This window comes from Pleurodeles waltl, chromosome 12 (assembly GCF_031143425.1).
Source record: "Pleurodeles waltl isolate 20211129_DDA chromosome 12, aPleWal1.hap1.20221129, whole genome shotgun sequence".
NCBI lineage: Eukaryota > Metazoa > Chordata > Amphibia > Caudata > Salamandridae > Pleurodeles > Pleurodeles waltl.
This window is the reverse complement of record NC_090451.1, coordinates 681,397,562-681,414,415: the sequence shown is the minus strand read 5'-3', so window position 1 is coordinate 681,414,415 and position 16,854 is coordinate 681,397,562. Positions and strand designations below refer to the sequence as shown.

The following is a 16,854-nucleotide window of genomic DNA, read 5'->3' as shown; positions in this document are numbered from 1 at the left end:
ATTTGTCTTATCTAGATAAATGTTCAAACCTCTTTTTGCATCCAGCATATGAAGAGCCCTTTCTGCTTAAGTCAAAGGTTTTGGAAAAAAATGTTGGCAAGGGAATTGTCTGATTGACATGAAAGTCTGAGACCACATTTGGAAGGAATCAGGGATGGGTTCTCTTTATTACTCTGTTTTCCTGAAAAACTGTGACCGGTTCAAGAGAACTACATAGGCTTCACTCACTCTATTGGCCAAAATAATGACTACCAAGAAGGTGGCCTTCCAAGTAATAAGCTGTAACAAGACTTTGTGAATCAGTCCAAAGGGAGGTTTCCATTACTTTGGAAAGCACTATTTTCAGTTCACATGGAAGAGAAGGGGGTCTGGTGGGATGGGACACTTTCCTAATAATCAATACGAAATCTGTAATCACAAAAAAGGTTAATGAAGGAGATTTCCTATAATTGTGGCAAGGTGTACCTTAAGGGATGCAGACCATACCTTGCCAGATGAAGTAAGTAGTGAATCACCACCTCTTCCGGAGATGTGGAAGAAATGATGTTGTGTTGAATACACCATATGCAGAATCTTTTTAATTTGACAGATGTACGAAGTTCTGGTGGAAGAACCTTTAGGCCTCTCTCAGAATGTCCAGAAAGTCCTGCAATATATTAACATTTCCATATTGTAAGAATTCTGGAGCCTTTCCGCTAAGTTCAGTGATGGAAGTTTGAGATGGGGTACCTGAATCTGAAATTGTATGATAGATTCTGTCTTCACAGTGCCCTCCTGTGTGGTTGCTCAGATGGATGTAGCAGGTCCATGAACCACCACTTTCACCTTTCAGATCCTTACTAGAGCCATCTCATTTTGGAATGCTAAAGCTTGATCAGAACACTGACCATTCATGCTCGCCATCTCCTTCATACCTGACCTGCCCCAATGTGCGACTCTGCAAGCACGTCTGCAGGCACAAACTACATTCTACTGTACGCAGTTTCAGCTGTGCATCAGGCATATTAGGGCTTCTCCATTTGCTTACCAAATCTTTAATTAAAACAGTGAAAAACACCACTGTGTGACGCCGTGGAGACCAGTGGCGTCCCCCTCGCGGGCCGGGGTCGGATCGGCAGTAGGCGTTTCGGGTGGCCGGTTCTGCCGTGGGCAGCTTTTTGGGCCGCAACCTGCTTTTTGGGCCGTGGAGTGGTCTGGGAGCCCTCTCTTGGGCTCTGGGTCATGCTGTGCTCATTTGCGGCCCACATAGTTTGCTCACATGCTTTCGGGATTTCTTTTTCTTCTTTCTTTTTCTTTTGCTTTTTTCTCCTTCCTTGGCCATGTTTTCTTCTTCTTCTTCCCAGGAGTCTGTGTTTCCTTCCCTGCATGCATTGCTTACCACCTTTTCTACTATGGCTATTTTTCCATTCACCTGTATGTGGCTTTCCCATTCTAAGGTGGTGTCCTTAGCTCTTCCTGCATGTCACTTCCTGTTTGTCAATATAAAAGCACAGATGGTCTTCTGTTCCTTGCATTGCAAACACTTCTGTCCTGGTGGTGCTCCTCGCTCCCGCTTCCCGTGATTTGGACCTACAATTTTGTTGTTTCTGATTAGTTATTTTTTCTCAGTTTTTTCTTTTTGCCTCTTTTCAGGAGTTGCTGTGATAGGAGGTTTCTTTCCCAATATTGGGTTTTTTCCTCTGAGACTCCTTCTGGAGGTTACGGCCTGCTAGGCGTTATACTATCAGCAGCGCCGTGGCTACTGGGAAGGGTCGCCCTTACCTTGGTCAATCCAGAACAAGCAAGAAATCAGGTGGTGCCCCGAGACTGGCAGCTTACAGTGGTAAGAAGCGGGCAAATTGTGACACACTGCCACTTTACAGTCTGATGTGTCCCACATACATCACCAGGGCAGGCAGGCTTTCAGCTGTGGAAGGGACTTTTCATCCAGAGCTCATCTTTTCAGACATAAAGTTTGCAGATACACTGGGCTGCTTGGCAGGAAAGGCGTCTTTTGCCTCACGTTCTCAGCCTGTTACCCTTCAGGCCTCCCACTTTCCCTGTCTGGGGTAACCCCAGGAATCAGATCCTAATGGCTCTGGACTTAATTTACTATTAATGCATGTTTGGATGATCAGTTAAACTCTGCACTAAATAAACTGCAGAACGTAAGTGAATTTCAGGATGCATCCAGTCTAACTGTAAACAAGGCAAACTTGAGGTACAGTGAGTGGTACGCAGCCCATGCGTAGTAATGACTTGTAATTTACTTCCCATTCCTTTGTGTTCATCAAGGACACTGACCATTTTTTTCTTTAGAACTTTATGAATGCATTTTATACCAAGGAGAATGGGGGAGCTCACCTTTTTATGTGGCATGTGAACACACCTTTTTCTCATCTACAGCAAAGGTAATCTAGTAACATCACTGATGTACAATGCTATTATATCATTAGGCCAAGATGACAGTACATTGAGTGTAGTAGCATAGATGACAACTCGAGCATTTTGTTTCATAAACCGGAGATTTAGCAGTAAGGGGCTATCCCTAACTTCAAGTGTGTCTTTTCACAGAAGTTTTATTTTGCTCAATATTTGATTTGTCTATCAACATGATGTGTAAGGTTTCACCTGAGGTGTGAACAGCTCCTTGACAAGAAGAAACATAGTAATATGTGTAGTTTTTGCACCCTTTGAAAGAGAAAGTGATTCCTTTAAGGTGCAGTATTTCATTGCAGTGTAGGTACTAAGTGCTACTTTTTCAGAATAAGTGATTTCTTATCTCTTTCAAGTTCAAATCACATTAATTGGAAATATAATTATGTAAGGAACCGTATTAGAGGTCTTCAGGGCTTTCAGTTGGGCACATAGTCCTTTGGGCAACAGTAATTTCAGCCCCATGCTTAGTATATCACCCTAATATTACACCATGACATTACCCAATCACAGTCATTGTTATCCTACTCACTGCATCACACTCATTGTTACACTCTTACACTCAAATCGTCATATTCATATGATGTCAGTTCATTGACTGATTTTACACTTGCCACATTTATACAATCACATACACATCATCACACCAACATCACTTTGACTGCTGTTGTACTTGCTGCATCACCATTCTTGTATCTCACTCACTGCATTACACCCACCACATCACACTCACAATTACATGATAAAACGCACACACATCACAGCCTGCTTTTGCACTCACTGCGTCAACTTCACCACACAACACATTTACACCATCATACTTAGACTGTCACACTGACATAATCAAGTTGTCACCAGTCACACTTACCACATCACTATTCATTTCTGTTTTGCTTCCATCTACCACTGCATCTAGCATGGGACAGTGCGTTATCTGATTTTTGCTACTGGTTCTTTTTTCTGTGACTGACATCGTTCTGCTTGATCTTATGTGCACATCGTCCTTTTTCCTTTCATTCTTTATCCTTTTTTTAATAAATTTTTAGCCCCTCTTGTTTAAACTGTGGTGTTAGGTTAGCAATTCAAAGGCAACCATATCTTTAGTTAGTGTGCATTAAAATCATAGTTTCCTGTGATGTCAACTTCAAATAAAAATGGTTTCTATACTTGCTCTTAATAGGCATGCCTGCTAGAAAACATCCTTGGTGTTCTGTTAAAATTAAATGTGATAGTTAATATATTTTTCTAATTTTAAACCTTTTATTGGCTCCTAGTTTAGTATGTGGTAAGTTTTCCGGTGGTTTTGTTTTTGTGACACATGCTTGTAGTAAAAATAAAATAGTAACCATTGTACCTGACCTCCTGACTTTTTCAGTGCTTGTCATGGTAAATGTTGCCAATTTTATTGAATTGGATGATGTTTTAACAATAAAAATTAGATTAAATTTGGTAATTTTTAACATTTTATAGGCTGCAAACATAAATATTTTTAGTATTGTGCTACGCCTTTGTGAAGTTGTATGTATGTACAAAGATATATGTTTTGTAAAGTGCTCTGGGATCACGCGTGGTTATTACTGTTCATTGCTTATGGCTATTGATCAGCCCTTGGAAGAGATACGTTTGTTCTCTTTAGCCAGGTGAGTGTTAATCGCACACTGTTTGGGACATAGCCAACAAGATCTTGTTACAGTTCCGGAAGAGTTTAGGGACTCCTTGGCTAAAACAATTCAAAAGAGCCCTGATGCCGCAAAATGTGTGATTCAGGCTGGTCTGGATCCTACCAAATTTTTGGGGTGAGCATATCGCAGGCATCCCATAAGAATATGTCTTTTGATGGATCACACCTTTTTGCTATAAAGGTGGATTCTGTCCTTGAATGCTTTAAGGAAAGTAGAGCCACATGACGTTCATTGGGCCTTTCCACTCCTGCCTGACAGTTTTCTCATCAGTTTGGACCCTTCCAAGGCTTCTCCCGAGGGTTGGCGTATAGACAACACCCTTCAACTCTGACCCTAGTCTTTTTGTGGCCAGAAAGGGGGATCAAGCAGGTCACCAGGACACCTTTCTTCTCGGTCCTCCTCCCCTGTATCATCAACCCCAAAGCCACTTTAGTTTGCCTTTAGTGGTGCACAACCACCCAATGGGAGGCAGGATCAAATATTTTCTCGAAGGGTGGCACTCTGTCACATCCGATAGATGGGTCCTCCAGATCGTCCAACAGGGCAGTGTCCTTCTGTTCCTTTCTGTCCTGCCACTGCTTCTGACCACACCAGAGTGGCTTCAGAGGAGCACCGATCCATCTAACTTTAAGAGGTGCAAGCTGTAGTGCCCAAAGATGCCATCAAGAGGGTTCTGGACTCAAAAATAGGGATGGAATGTTACTCCCACAATTTGTTTGTTCTGAAGAAGGTTGGAGGACTTCAACCATATCTAGATCTTCACTCTCTAGATGCCTTCCTGGACAAGGTCAAAGTTAAAATGCTCCCAGTGGCACAGGTTCTGGCTTGCCTACATATGAACAAATAGATAGTGACCTTGGACATGCAGGAAGCATAGTTTAATGTGCCTGTGCTGCAGTCTCACTGATGTTACCTGTGGTTCAAGGCTGGCCAGGAGCATTTTCAGTTAGCCATGTTCCCATTCGGCATTACCAGCACCCTTCAGGTGTTCACCAAAGGATGGCCATGGTTCTCACACATCTTCAGACGTTAGGGATACAAATTGTCACCTGCCTTGATGACTGGCTGTTTAAGGTGGGGTGGGCTCACCACATTCAGTCGTAGACCACTTCCAGACCACAGCAAACCTGACATTTTTGGGGTTCTTGATCAATTAACCAAAGACACACCTAATTCCTTCACAAAGACTCCTTTTTTAGGAGCTGTCTTAGACACAATAATGTTAATGGCCTTTTCCCCACCGCAATGCACCCAGGACATTTTGGCTATGATCCACAAGGTTTCAACCTCAGTTCTGAATATCAGTGAAGCACTTCTGAGGCTTTTTATCCAGGTGGCACATGTTGGCTCTGCAATTGAGTCGAATGTCTGTAAGCCCACCACCTAGTAAACCTGTTGCATGTCATCCAGGTTTTGAGGAGACTGCACACGATCTGCAGAGGTAGCTGCTCAGTTGCAACCTGACCAGTGGCAGGCCTGCCTTTCTTCTCCACCCAGAGCTGATGGTGATGATGAATGCATCACTGCTGGGTTGGGGAGGTCCTCTGGGAGAGGTGGAGATCAGAGGACTCTGTTACTCAGCAGAAACCTGGCTCCACATCAAGCTGTTGGAGCTGTGGGCAATTTGCCTGGCATTGAAGGCCTTTCTGCTGTCAATTAAGAGAAGGTTGTAGCAGTTTCTCACGAATAACACCACTGCTATGTAGCACTGCAAAGAGCAGGGTGGGAGTGCGGTCCTAGTTCCTGTACCAAAAAGCTCTGCGACTCTGGATTTGTCTGCAGCATTAGAGCATCTCCATGATCGTGGACCACATGGTGGGATTTTTAAACACCAGGGTGGGCAAGCTACACTGGCAGCACCTGGCGGTTCACAAATGGCCATTGCACCCCAAGGTGGGGACCATTCCACCATGGGCAAGGCTTCTACCACTGCACTGGCAAATGGACTGCCTGGTCTTGACATCTTTCAGGCCACGACATAAGGCATTAGAGCATATGTCCACCAAGCATTATTGCCTTGACAGTCAGGTCTAACAGGAAGGGCATTTTACCTGTTCGGTCCTGCACGATTGTTTGGTATGAGTCCACCACCTCAGACGCTCCACCTTTGGGAGATACCTTTTTAGCATCTATTCTAAAGTAAAGAACTTAGGGCCAGATGTAGCAAAGTGTTTGCGCCTCGCAAACGGCGAAAATCACCGTTTGCGAGGCGCAAAAGCCACTTTGCTATTCAGAAATGTATATTGCGAGTCGGGACCGACTCGCAATATGCATTTCCGACTCGCAAATAGGAAGGGGTGTTCCCTTCCTATTTGCGAGTCTGAGTGGGATGCAATACCATTTGCGACCGCGTACGCGGTCGCAAATCGTATCGCAGTTACCATCCACTTCAAGTGGATGGTAACCCACTCGCAAATTGGAAGGGGTCCCCATGGGACCCCTTCCAGTTTGTGAATGGACCCCAAACATTTTTTTCAGGGCAGGTAGTGGTCCAAGGGACCACTGCCTGCCCTGAAAAAAAAACGAAACTAAAGGTTTCGTTTTTTTTTTTAAGTGCAGCTCGTTTTCCTTTAAGGAAAAAGGGCTACACTTAAAAAAACAAACTGCTTTATTTAAAGCAGTCACGAACACGGAGGTCTGCTGACTACAGCAGGCCTCCATGTTTGCGAGTGCCTTGACTCGCTATGGGGCCGCAATTTGCGACCCACCTCATGAATATTCATGAGGTGGGTCATTGCGACCCCATAGCGAGTCGCAGTCGGTGTCTGAGACACCGTACTGCATAACATTTTGCGAGTTGCAAATAGCGAGTCGCTATGACTCGCTATTTGCAAGTCGCAAAATGTTTAGTTGCTATATCTGGCCCCTAGTGGTTAGAATAACAATCAGAAGAACAAGTTACTACAAGTTACTTACATACAGTAACATTTTTCTGGTGAATATTCCATCTAACCACAGATTCATCACAGCCCTCCCACCTCCATATTCTGTTGAGTGGCCTCTTATTTACCATTTAAAAAGGCCATAAATTAGAGCTCTGCACACTGGTACTGCCAATTTTTGGGTGCTCCGCATCTGAAATCATGAAAAGAATGAAGCCAAAAACCTACATTGATGCGCGAAGGGTGGCACTTATATATCAGCTCTGCTTTGTCCCTTCCTAAGCAGAATGAGGCCTATGTGAGGCCTCACGGTGCCAACTAGCAGTATGTGGAAGACTGATGTGAAAACATCCAGATCCAGCCTTGCACCTGGGAAATATTCTACTGGTGAGAATTCTGCGGTTAGCTAGAGTATCCACCAGACATAGGGGGTCATTCTGACCCCGGCGGTCTTAGACCGCCGGGGCCAGGGTCGGCAGGAGCACCGCCGACAGGCCGGCGGTGCCCCGCAGGGCATTCTGACCGCGGCGGTAAAGCAGCGGTCAGACCGGCAACACTGGCGGTCTCCCGCCAGTGTACCGCCGCCCTATTGAATCCTCCAAGGCGGCGCAGCTAGCTGCGCCGCCGAGGGGATTCCGACCCCCCCTACCGCCATCCAGTTCCCGGCGGTCCACCCGCCGGGAACCGGATGGCGGTAGGGGGGGTCGCGGGGCCCCTGGGGGCCCCTGCAGTGCCCATGCCACTGGCATGGGCACTGCAGGGGCCCCCGTAAGAGGGCCCCTACGAGTATTTCACTGTCTGCTTGGCAGACAGTGAAATACGCGACGAGTGCAGTAGCACCCGTCGCACCTTCCTACTCTGCCGGCTCGATTATGAGCCGGCTTCATCGTGGGAAGGACGGTTTCCCCTGGGCTGGCGGGCGGCCTTTTGGAGGCCGCCCGCCAGCCCAGGGGAAACCTCAAAATACCCACCGCGGTCTTCCGACCGCGGTACGGTATTTTGGCGGCTCCCGCCGGGCGCGCGGTGACCGCGCCCGGCGGGAGTCAGAATGACCCCCATAGCGTTACCGAAGGTAAGTAACTTGTTCTTTGTTTCTAAACAACAGGATGTGTATTATAGTTGGATATATTTAGTGGTCCTGACTTCATTGAATATTTCCATGGTTGATAATGAAAGTTAAAAGTAAGTACCTTTCTCTCCTTGTAGATGTGTGTTTTGTTTTTGTTTGTTTTTTTCAGTCCTGTCTGATATTTTAGTATCTGAGCAACAGACTATGTTGTGTCTCACCCTTAATACATGAATAAAAAACATTCTCGAATGGCTATAAATTATTGTTTTCTTCTATGTGAAGACAGTGACCACATACACATTTTTACAGCATTATGAACTGGCCAAATCCTCTGTTAAGAATCTCTATTAAGTCTATGTAAGTGTAAGAAGCTGGCTATTTATGCAGTGCACCAATGTACCGGGGCACTATGCAGATAGTCCAGATGACCCTTATTGGTATACAGGGTTACAAATGAAAGTCATAGAAGCTCTCTTTTGTGGTAGTGTGAGCGAGCAGTTAGGCTTATCAGGAGGTAGTGCTAAGCATTTGTTGTACTCACTGAGGCAATAAATGAGACACACATTCAGGAAGGGAACTCAAGAACAATAGTGTTGCAAGAATAAATACTGATGTGGTTTTAGAAGAGAAATAGCAAAATACTGGTAGTGTCTTCAAAGCAGTAATCCAAGACTATGGATAGAAACACAAATATTACATACATGCATTCAACAGCGACTTGTAGGACCAGCTGTCAGGAGTTAAGGTAAGAACAGGGCACTCTTCAAGGCAGCCCCAGCAGGTCATCTCAGTGGACTCTGGGGCATTTGGATACAGAGGTGCTTTATGATGTCGGGTGCCCCTTTGGTTTCAATGGGAAACGGTCCTGGAGAAAAAAGCAGCAGGTGAGGACTGGGGATGCCAGTCCAACTGAACCAACAGTTGGGGCTCAAGTCTTCCAATGCTTGGGGACACCTTTGGTCCTCTTCTCCTCGGTCCAGGGCGGCCAGGTGCAGAGGTGTCCTGGACCATCAGGTTTCCGTCACTGGAGGCAGTCATAGTAGAGAGGGGCCTGCAGAAAGGATGCAGGCATCTACAGGAAGTCCGCTGTGGGCAAGCTAAAGGTGGGCTTTGTCTCTGGAGGTCCTGAGGACCACACTGACACCTTTGGCCCACTTGAGCTCGGGCTTGGCGGCAGGGGTGCAGTCGTGCTGTCCGTTGGGTTTTAGGAGGTCCAGAGTCCTCAGGGTTCTTCTTGGGTGCTTGCAGGATGCAGGGAAGTAGCTCCGCTACTCACTGGGAGATCATGGTGCTTTTTAGAATGGCAGGCAGTCCACCCAGGCTACTGGAGACAGAGCAGTTGCAGGATGAGACGACTTTGGCGCAATGGTCGAGGAGGGCAGGCAGGTTGGCAGGGTCGGAACCAAGTCATTAGCTGCTCCTCTCTTCTTGCTTTAGGTGGCTCTTCAGTGTACTTCTTTTTGAGTATAGAAAATCTATCTTTTGGTGTTGGGGACCCACCTAAATATTGAATTTAGGGTCGTTTAGGGGGGTGTAGTGTAGTAGCCAATGGGCTACTTACCCTTGGGGTGCCTACACCCCTGAAATGACCACTTCCTGTGGGGAGTGGGCATATTCCTATCCTATAAGGACTAGTTCCAACCAAACAGCCTACTGACTAGCTAATTGTCCAGCCTGTCCTTGTGCCAAATGGGCCTCAGGGCAGGGAGTGGCTAAATCCAGGTCCAGGAAGAAGGAGGGTGTGCTTACTAAAAACGGCGGGGACTTTGAAGCCCTTGGCCTTGTTATGCAGAACTGCTAGCCAACCTGTTGGAGTGAGTGACAACACCCTTCTTCAGAGCAGACTTTGTTTCTGACCTCTGAGAGCGTTCGCACTTCCCTCTGGGGGGGGGGAGGGGTCAGAAACCTGCCTGATGAAAGCAGGCCGGTTGAGACTAGTCAGCCAGCACACCTAGAGACTAGGTAAGTTCACTCTGTGTGCATGTCTTAATAAATCTGAGGCTGGTATTGTCCTGGACTTATTAAGGTGAGGTGTTTGATACCAAACACTATAGGGCTCAGTGAAGCCGTTATGTGACTGGGTCACTCGTGTTGATAAGTGTCCTGCACATACCTTAAAATGGCTTCTCTGTTCACTTGCAATGCCCAGCAATAGAGCTGGGCATCACAGGGGCATTTCTGTTCAGGCAGAAATGTTCACTCATCTGATATAAAGCACCCTGACTTAGGGCTCCGGGCCTGCTGTAGGGGCGAGTTACACATAAATTTAGATGCAGTGATAGTTACATAGCACACAGTAGGTGTGCCATGTCATGCTTTCACCTGGTTTGTGCCAGGACGTGCAGATTGCTATAGCAGCTGTTTGCATATTATTTTTAGCAGGATCCGTGAGGGTGGCACAATTTGTGCTGCAACCCCTAGGGACCCGCTCCTCTTCTCCAGTATTGGATCTTTCATAGATTCACATGCTTGAATCATCCCCGTCGTCGAGGTGGGAGCCTCACGGTAAACTTAAATATATAAAGCAGTAAGTCAGTAAAAGTAAAACCAGTAGGCCCTAGTAGGCCTCATAGGGTATTTTACAGTCTATCCCCTTTGTTTTGTGAAAAGACCCAAACTTCAGTATCAACCAATCAGGATTCAGCCCCTCCCAAACACTCCCAACAGACGCTGAATTCCCTCAGATTTTCTACCGCACGTCGTGTGAAGGGAGTTTCCCTGAGCTCTGCTCAGTTTTTTCCTTATTTCTGACTGAAGATTGTTTTTTCTCTCAGGAAACTAGCCACAGCTTCACTATGTCTGAAAAGACAAAGAAGGGTCTGTTCAGAGACTGTGACAATTGTGGGAAGAAGAGACTACATGTTGATGACCCCCACAAGAAGTGTATCTACTGCCTCCATCCAGACCACAAGGTGACAGACTGCAAAATCTGTCGCACCTTTAGTCAAAAAACCCTTAAAGACCGTGAGGGTAGACTTCTCTTATGGCTGCAAAAACAAAAAGCCATGGAACATCCTTCCTCAGATGACAGCGAACCGTCATCACATACTTCTCGCCCTCATAAAAGAACAGGTGAGAGAAGTAGAGAGTCTGATGAACCACCTAGGAAGGTGCCCAAAAAGACAAAACAAGTCTCTACTGAAGCGAAAAAGGATGTTTCCCACTCAGATACATTTAAACATGTGCCAAAAAAGGTTCATTCAGAACCTACGACGCCTTTGCACTGAAAAAGCACCTCAAAAAAGCCATCTCTGTCTCTGTCACCACAGTAAGAGCCAGAAAAACTATTTTCGGTGAAAAAACAAACGTCGACGACCACCCCTCGATGACAACAGCGACTACAGTATCGTCGACATTTACAACACCGGTCGCACCGATGATTATGACGTCGTCGGCGTTATCATCGACGACGATAATTACGGCAACATTTTTTAAGAAAGCTTCGTCGGCAACCACATCGTCGACAGCGGAGGCCTCCTGGGTTCACCAATCTACCAGGGCACTCCCATCTACGAAGCACCTCTCAATGAGGTTTAAAAAGGCACTGCCGACGACGGCACCAATAGAAGATACTTCGGCGAAACGACCGTCGTCTACAAAGGGCCCGTCGACGAAGGGGCCATCGACGAAGGATCCGTCGACACAAGACCCGTCGGCAAAGACGCCGTCAATGAGAGATCCGTCGACAAGGGAACCGTCGACAAGGGAACCGTCGACGATTATATCGTCAACACAACTAACGGTGTACAAGCCATCCACCTACCTGGATACTTCGCCACACCATTCCTCATACCATCAGGACGACTTTACCAGATTCTTACCCCTTTCACTTATTGATATGGGTAACAAGGCATCCAATATTCTGCCAATGCATACCTCGCCAAGTAAAGTGTTGCCATATCCACCACAATATCTTTTTGAGGACGAGGATGATGATGCATAACCTCAGAATGATGGAATGTTTGGGGCAGCTAGTAGCCCGTCCCAACTCAATGTCAAATGTCAAGAGTTTGATGAAGAGGAGGATCAGCATTACCAGCCTAGTTACGCCTCAACATCTTATCCACAGGCAGAACAACCATCGCCCCTCGCTATGCCTAGCACACTGGTAGCAGATCTACAGTACATGTTGAAGGACTACTATAAAAGATTTCCACCATCAACTCAGTCCACGCCACCTAGACCTGAGAGCTACCAGACACCTCGTCAGACTCACACCTCTAATTTTTCAGAAACGCCGCAGGCTAGTATACCGATAACTAGCCAAACTCAAGAAGCTTGCCCCTCGTCAGATGACGAAAGGGAAGAGGGTGAGTTAAGAGATTCAGCGGCTAGTGAATGGGATGATTATCTCGTCCCCACACCATCTCCACAGCCAGCAGGTCCAGTAGATTCTCCTCCAGAGGACATAGGAGGCTTCCATAATTTAATAGAGAGGGCGGCGAAACGTTTTGGACTAGCAATTGTTTCTCATGAAACCGAATGTTTTTTATACGACTTTAAAGAACCTTCAAAGAGATCGGTAAGAGCCATACCCATTGTAGATTTCTTATGGCAGGAGGGTTTGAAGGCAATGAAAAACCCGGCAACAGTGCCTTCTCAAATGCCCAGACTAGAGAAGAAGTACAAGGCCCCAGAGGATTCTCCGTCCTGTCTAGTCTCACAGCCGAAACCTGACTCTGTTATATCACAGGCGGCTCAGCGGCGTTCCAAAAACCCCTCCACACCTATTGCGTCTCCCCCAGACAAGGAAGGAAGGAGATTAGACAATATCGGCAAAAAATTCTCCTCTGTTGCTGCAGTCACAGTTAAGGCGGCTAACTCCCTCGCCATTCTGGGAAGATACGATCGCCAGATGTGGGCAGACATATCTGCCTTTTTAGATTTACTGCCAGAAGACGTCAAGGTGGAAGCAAAAAAGGTCTTGCAAGAGGGAGAAAGGGTCTCCGCTGAGATTATAGACAGCGCAATAGACATTTCTCTCACTGGCTTTAGACAATTAGCTGGCGCAGCAGTCTTGCGCAGACAAGGATGGCTTAAAGCTACTTCATTCAGACCAGAAGTTCAGAGTCGTGTTCTCGACATGCCTTTCGATGGAGAGAGTCTCTTTGGTAAACATGTCGACGACATGTTGCAGGCCATCAAGACAGATACCGATACAGCAAAATCCCTTGGTACCCTGCAATATAAAAAACAACCCTTTCGTGGAGCAAGGGGTAGAGGTAATTACTCCTTTCGAGGTGGATACCAACAATACAGATCACAATATCAGTCTTCCTCCACAGGATCACGACATCAGTACCAGCAGCAACAGCAGCATTATAGATTACCTCCGGCTGCGGCTTACAAACATCCGGCTAGAGGAAGAGGAGCTGCCTGAGGAAGAGATACAGGCAGAAAGCAACGACCCGCCGATCATCTCAGCGCTTCCCCTCCAACCAACATCGAGGGTCGGAGGTCGCATCACTTCCTATTTCCCCATGTGGAAGACTATAACATCGGACAGATGGGTACTCGATGTAGTGGCCAGAGGTCATACTCTGGAATTCACACAAACACCACCAATTGTTCCTCCATCGGGCCCACCGCCTCCGAGGTTGAACCAACTCCTCAGGGAAGTAAGAGTAATGTTGAGAAAAGGAGCAGTAGAACCAGTCCCTTTATCTCAAAAGAACACAGGATTCTACTCCCGTTTTTTCCTTGTAAAGAAACCCTCAGGAGACTGGCGTCCCATCCTGGACTTGAGAGCACTAAACAAGTTTCTAAAGAAACAGTCGTTCAGGATGGTAACACTGCAAGATGTCCTGCGTCTGTTAAATACCGGGGACCGGATGGGATCCCTAGACCTCCAGGATGCTTATTTTCTTATCCCCATATATCGCTACCATCGCAAATTCCTAAGATTCAGAGTGGGAAGTATGCACCTCCAATTCTGGGTTCTCCCATTCGGTCTCAAATCAGCCCCCAGAATCTTCACAAAAATTTTGGCTCCGGTAGCAGCACATCTCCGTCAATCAGGTATCCAGGTCTTCCCTTACCTGGACGACTGGCTTATAAAGGCACCCTCAGAATCGCAAGTGACAAGTCATATCTCCTATTGCCTTCAATTGTTGCACAGCCTGGGGTTTGTAATCAACTACCAGAAATCTCAGCTCTACCCCAAACAGGTATTAAGTTTCTTGGGAGCAATTCTAGACACAGTCCGCAGCAAAGCGTACCCATCTCACGAGAGGAAACAAAAATTAACCTCCTTGGCACACAGCCTCTCCAGAAAAAAGTTTGTTTCAGTCCGCATCTACAAGTCATTGCTCGGGATGATATCATCATGCATTCCGCTAGTCCCAGATTGCAGGCTCCATATGCGACCCCTGCAAGAGCAATTAGATATACAATGGACCCAGGTCAACGGTTCCTTTGAAGACAAGATCCGCATAACGCCTCAAATGAAGAACACCATGAGGTGGTGGTCGACTCTGACCAATTTGTCAAACGGACTCTTGTTTCTTCTTCAAACACCAAGTTACATAGTAACAACGGATGCCTCTCTCGAAGGATGGGGGACACATTGCCAGGACCTGCAAATCAGCGGAATCTGGAATGTGAAAGACACTCAGCTCCACATCAATTATCTAGAACTCAAGGCAATACACTTAGCGCTAAAAGCTTTCTTGCTAAAAATACAAAATTCAAGCGTCTTAATCAGGACAGACAACACAACCAGCATGTTTTATCTAAACAAGCAAGGAGGCATGAGATCCCTACAACTCTCGCAGCTAGCACAGCAAATTTGGACATGGGCCATCAAGCATAATATTTCACTCAAAGCGGAGCATGTGCCAGGACAAACCAATGTTCTAGCAGACACCCTGAGCAGGACAGTGATTCCTTATCACGAATGGGAACTAGACCAAAAAACTCTCAACAGTCTTTTTCTATTATGGGGCAAACCGAACCTAGACCTATTTGCCACTCTCGAGAACAAGAAATGCCAGTACTACGCAAGTTGGCTTCCCCAAAAAGATTCATGGGGGAATGCGTTTTCGATGAGATGGTCCGGAGTTTATGCCTACGCTTTTCCTCCGATCCCGCTCATTCCAAGAGTCATCAACAAACTGAAGGTGGAGGGGTGTCGCCTTCTCCTCATAGCTCCCAGATGGCCCAGACAAGTCTGGTATACAGAGCTCCTCATGCTCTCCGAACGACCACATCTACGACTCAGACGGAGTCCGACTCTTTTAACAATGCACCAGGGACAAGTCAGACACCCGGATCCGTCGTCTCTTCATTTGGCGGCTTGGCTCCTGAATACAATGAATACTTGAATCTCAACATTTCCCAGGAGTGTAGAGACATCTTGGCAAAAGCTAGAGCTGACACCACTAACAAAACCTATAAGCTGAAGTGGAAGCGTTTTTGTATATGGTGTGCAGCAGAAGATATACATCCTTTGTCCTCTACTCCGGAACAGATACTTCCATATCTCCTGCTCCTGGCAAAATCAGGACTTGCATATTCTTCCATTCGGGTACATCTGGCTGCAATCTCCAGATACCGCAGATCTCCAGACAGAATCTCATTGTGTTCTACAAGAATTGTGAAACAATTCATGAAGTGTCTTTTTCGGACCTTCCCGCCAGTTAGAAAGCCTCCACCATTATGGTCCCTAAATGTTGTCCTGATGCAGCTCATGAAAGCTCATTTTGAGCCGATCCACAAGGCTGATTTAAAATTCATTTCATGGAAAACAGCGTTACTGCTAGCTCTTACTTCGGCAAAAAGAGTCAGCGACATTCAGGCTTTCACTATCAAACAGCCTTTTCTCCAATTCACAAACTCAGGTGTCATCCTGCGAACAAATCCTAAATTCATCCCAAAAGTTCCTTCAAAGTTTCACTTGAATGAACCAGTCATCCTAAAAACCTTCTTTCCAAATCCGCAAACAATAGCAGAGAAGACGTTACATTCTCTTGATATTAAAAGATGTTTAAAGTTTTATCTACAGGAAACTCAAGCCATCCGCCAATCTGATCAATTATTTGTAGCATTTGGCGGCACAAGAAAGGGACATGCGGTGTCCAAACAGACTATAGCAAGATGGATTGGCCTGGCAATTCAATTCTGCCATTCAAAAGCAGGAAAACCGCTCCACACCAAGGTGAGAGCCCACTCTACAAGATCGGTAGCCACTTCAGCTGCACTCTTTGCAGGTGTACCACTACATAGCATCTGTAGAGCAGCAACATGGTCCAGCCAGCACACATTTACGAGGCATTACTGTCTCGAGGAAACTAACAACGTCGATACAGCAGTGGGACAGGCAGTGCTGAGGCATCTATTTCGTTAAGGTGAGCCTCTTACACATCCCACCACCACACTCGAGGTATATTCGTTATTGGTTCTTAGTCTTATTACTAGCTACTGTGTGTTTTTACTCTAATTTTGTGCTTCGGATTGTTCACTTTGTTATACTGCGTTAACTAGTAGTACACTTCATAATAATAACAAAACAAATTGTGTCAGGAATTTCGTCCACACAGCTTTTATTGCTCTTCTATTCGGATGTCTATGGATATATATATATATGTATATGTATATATATATATATATATATATGTATGTTTTGATATATAGATCTTTACGTGCATTTTAAAGCTGAACTAAAGTGACTCGCATCACTTATAAAATTCAGACAAAATTACAGTCAATGAAATTCACAAATTAGGAAGACTGCTCGTTATTCTGATTCAAGCATGTGAATCTATGAAAGATCCAATACTGGAGAAGAAAATTAGTTACTTACCTGTAA

General features: G+C 45.9%; 1 protein-coding gene across 10 annotated transcripts in view; it reads left to right on the top strand.

The window, feature by feature from the left end:
* The window catches only part of CHD3 (chromodomain helicase DNA binding protein 3), a 1,503,198-nt gene that overhangs the window by 673,245 nt on the left and 813,099 nt on the right, over positions 1-16,854 (top strand). The gene's annotated exons all lie outside the window — the stretch shown is intronic.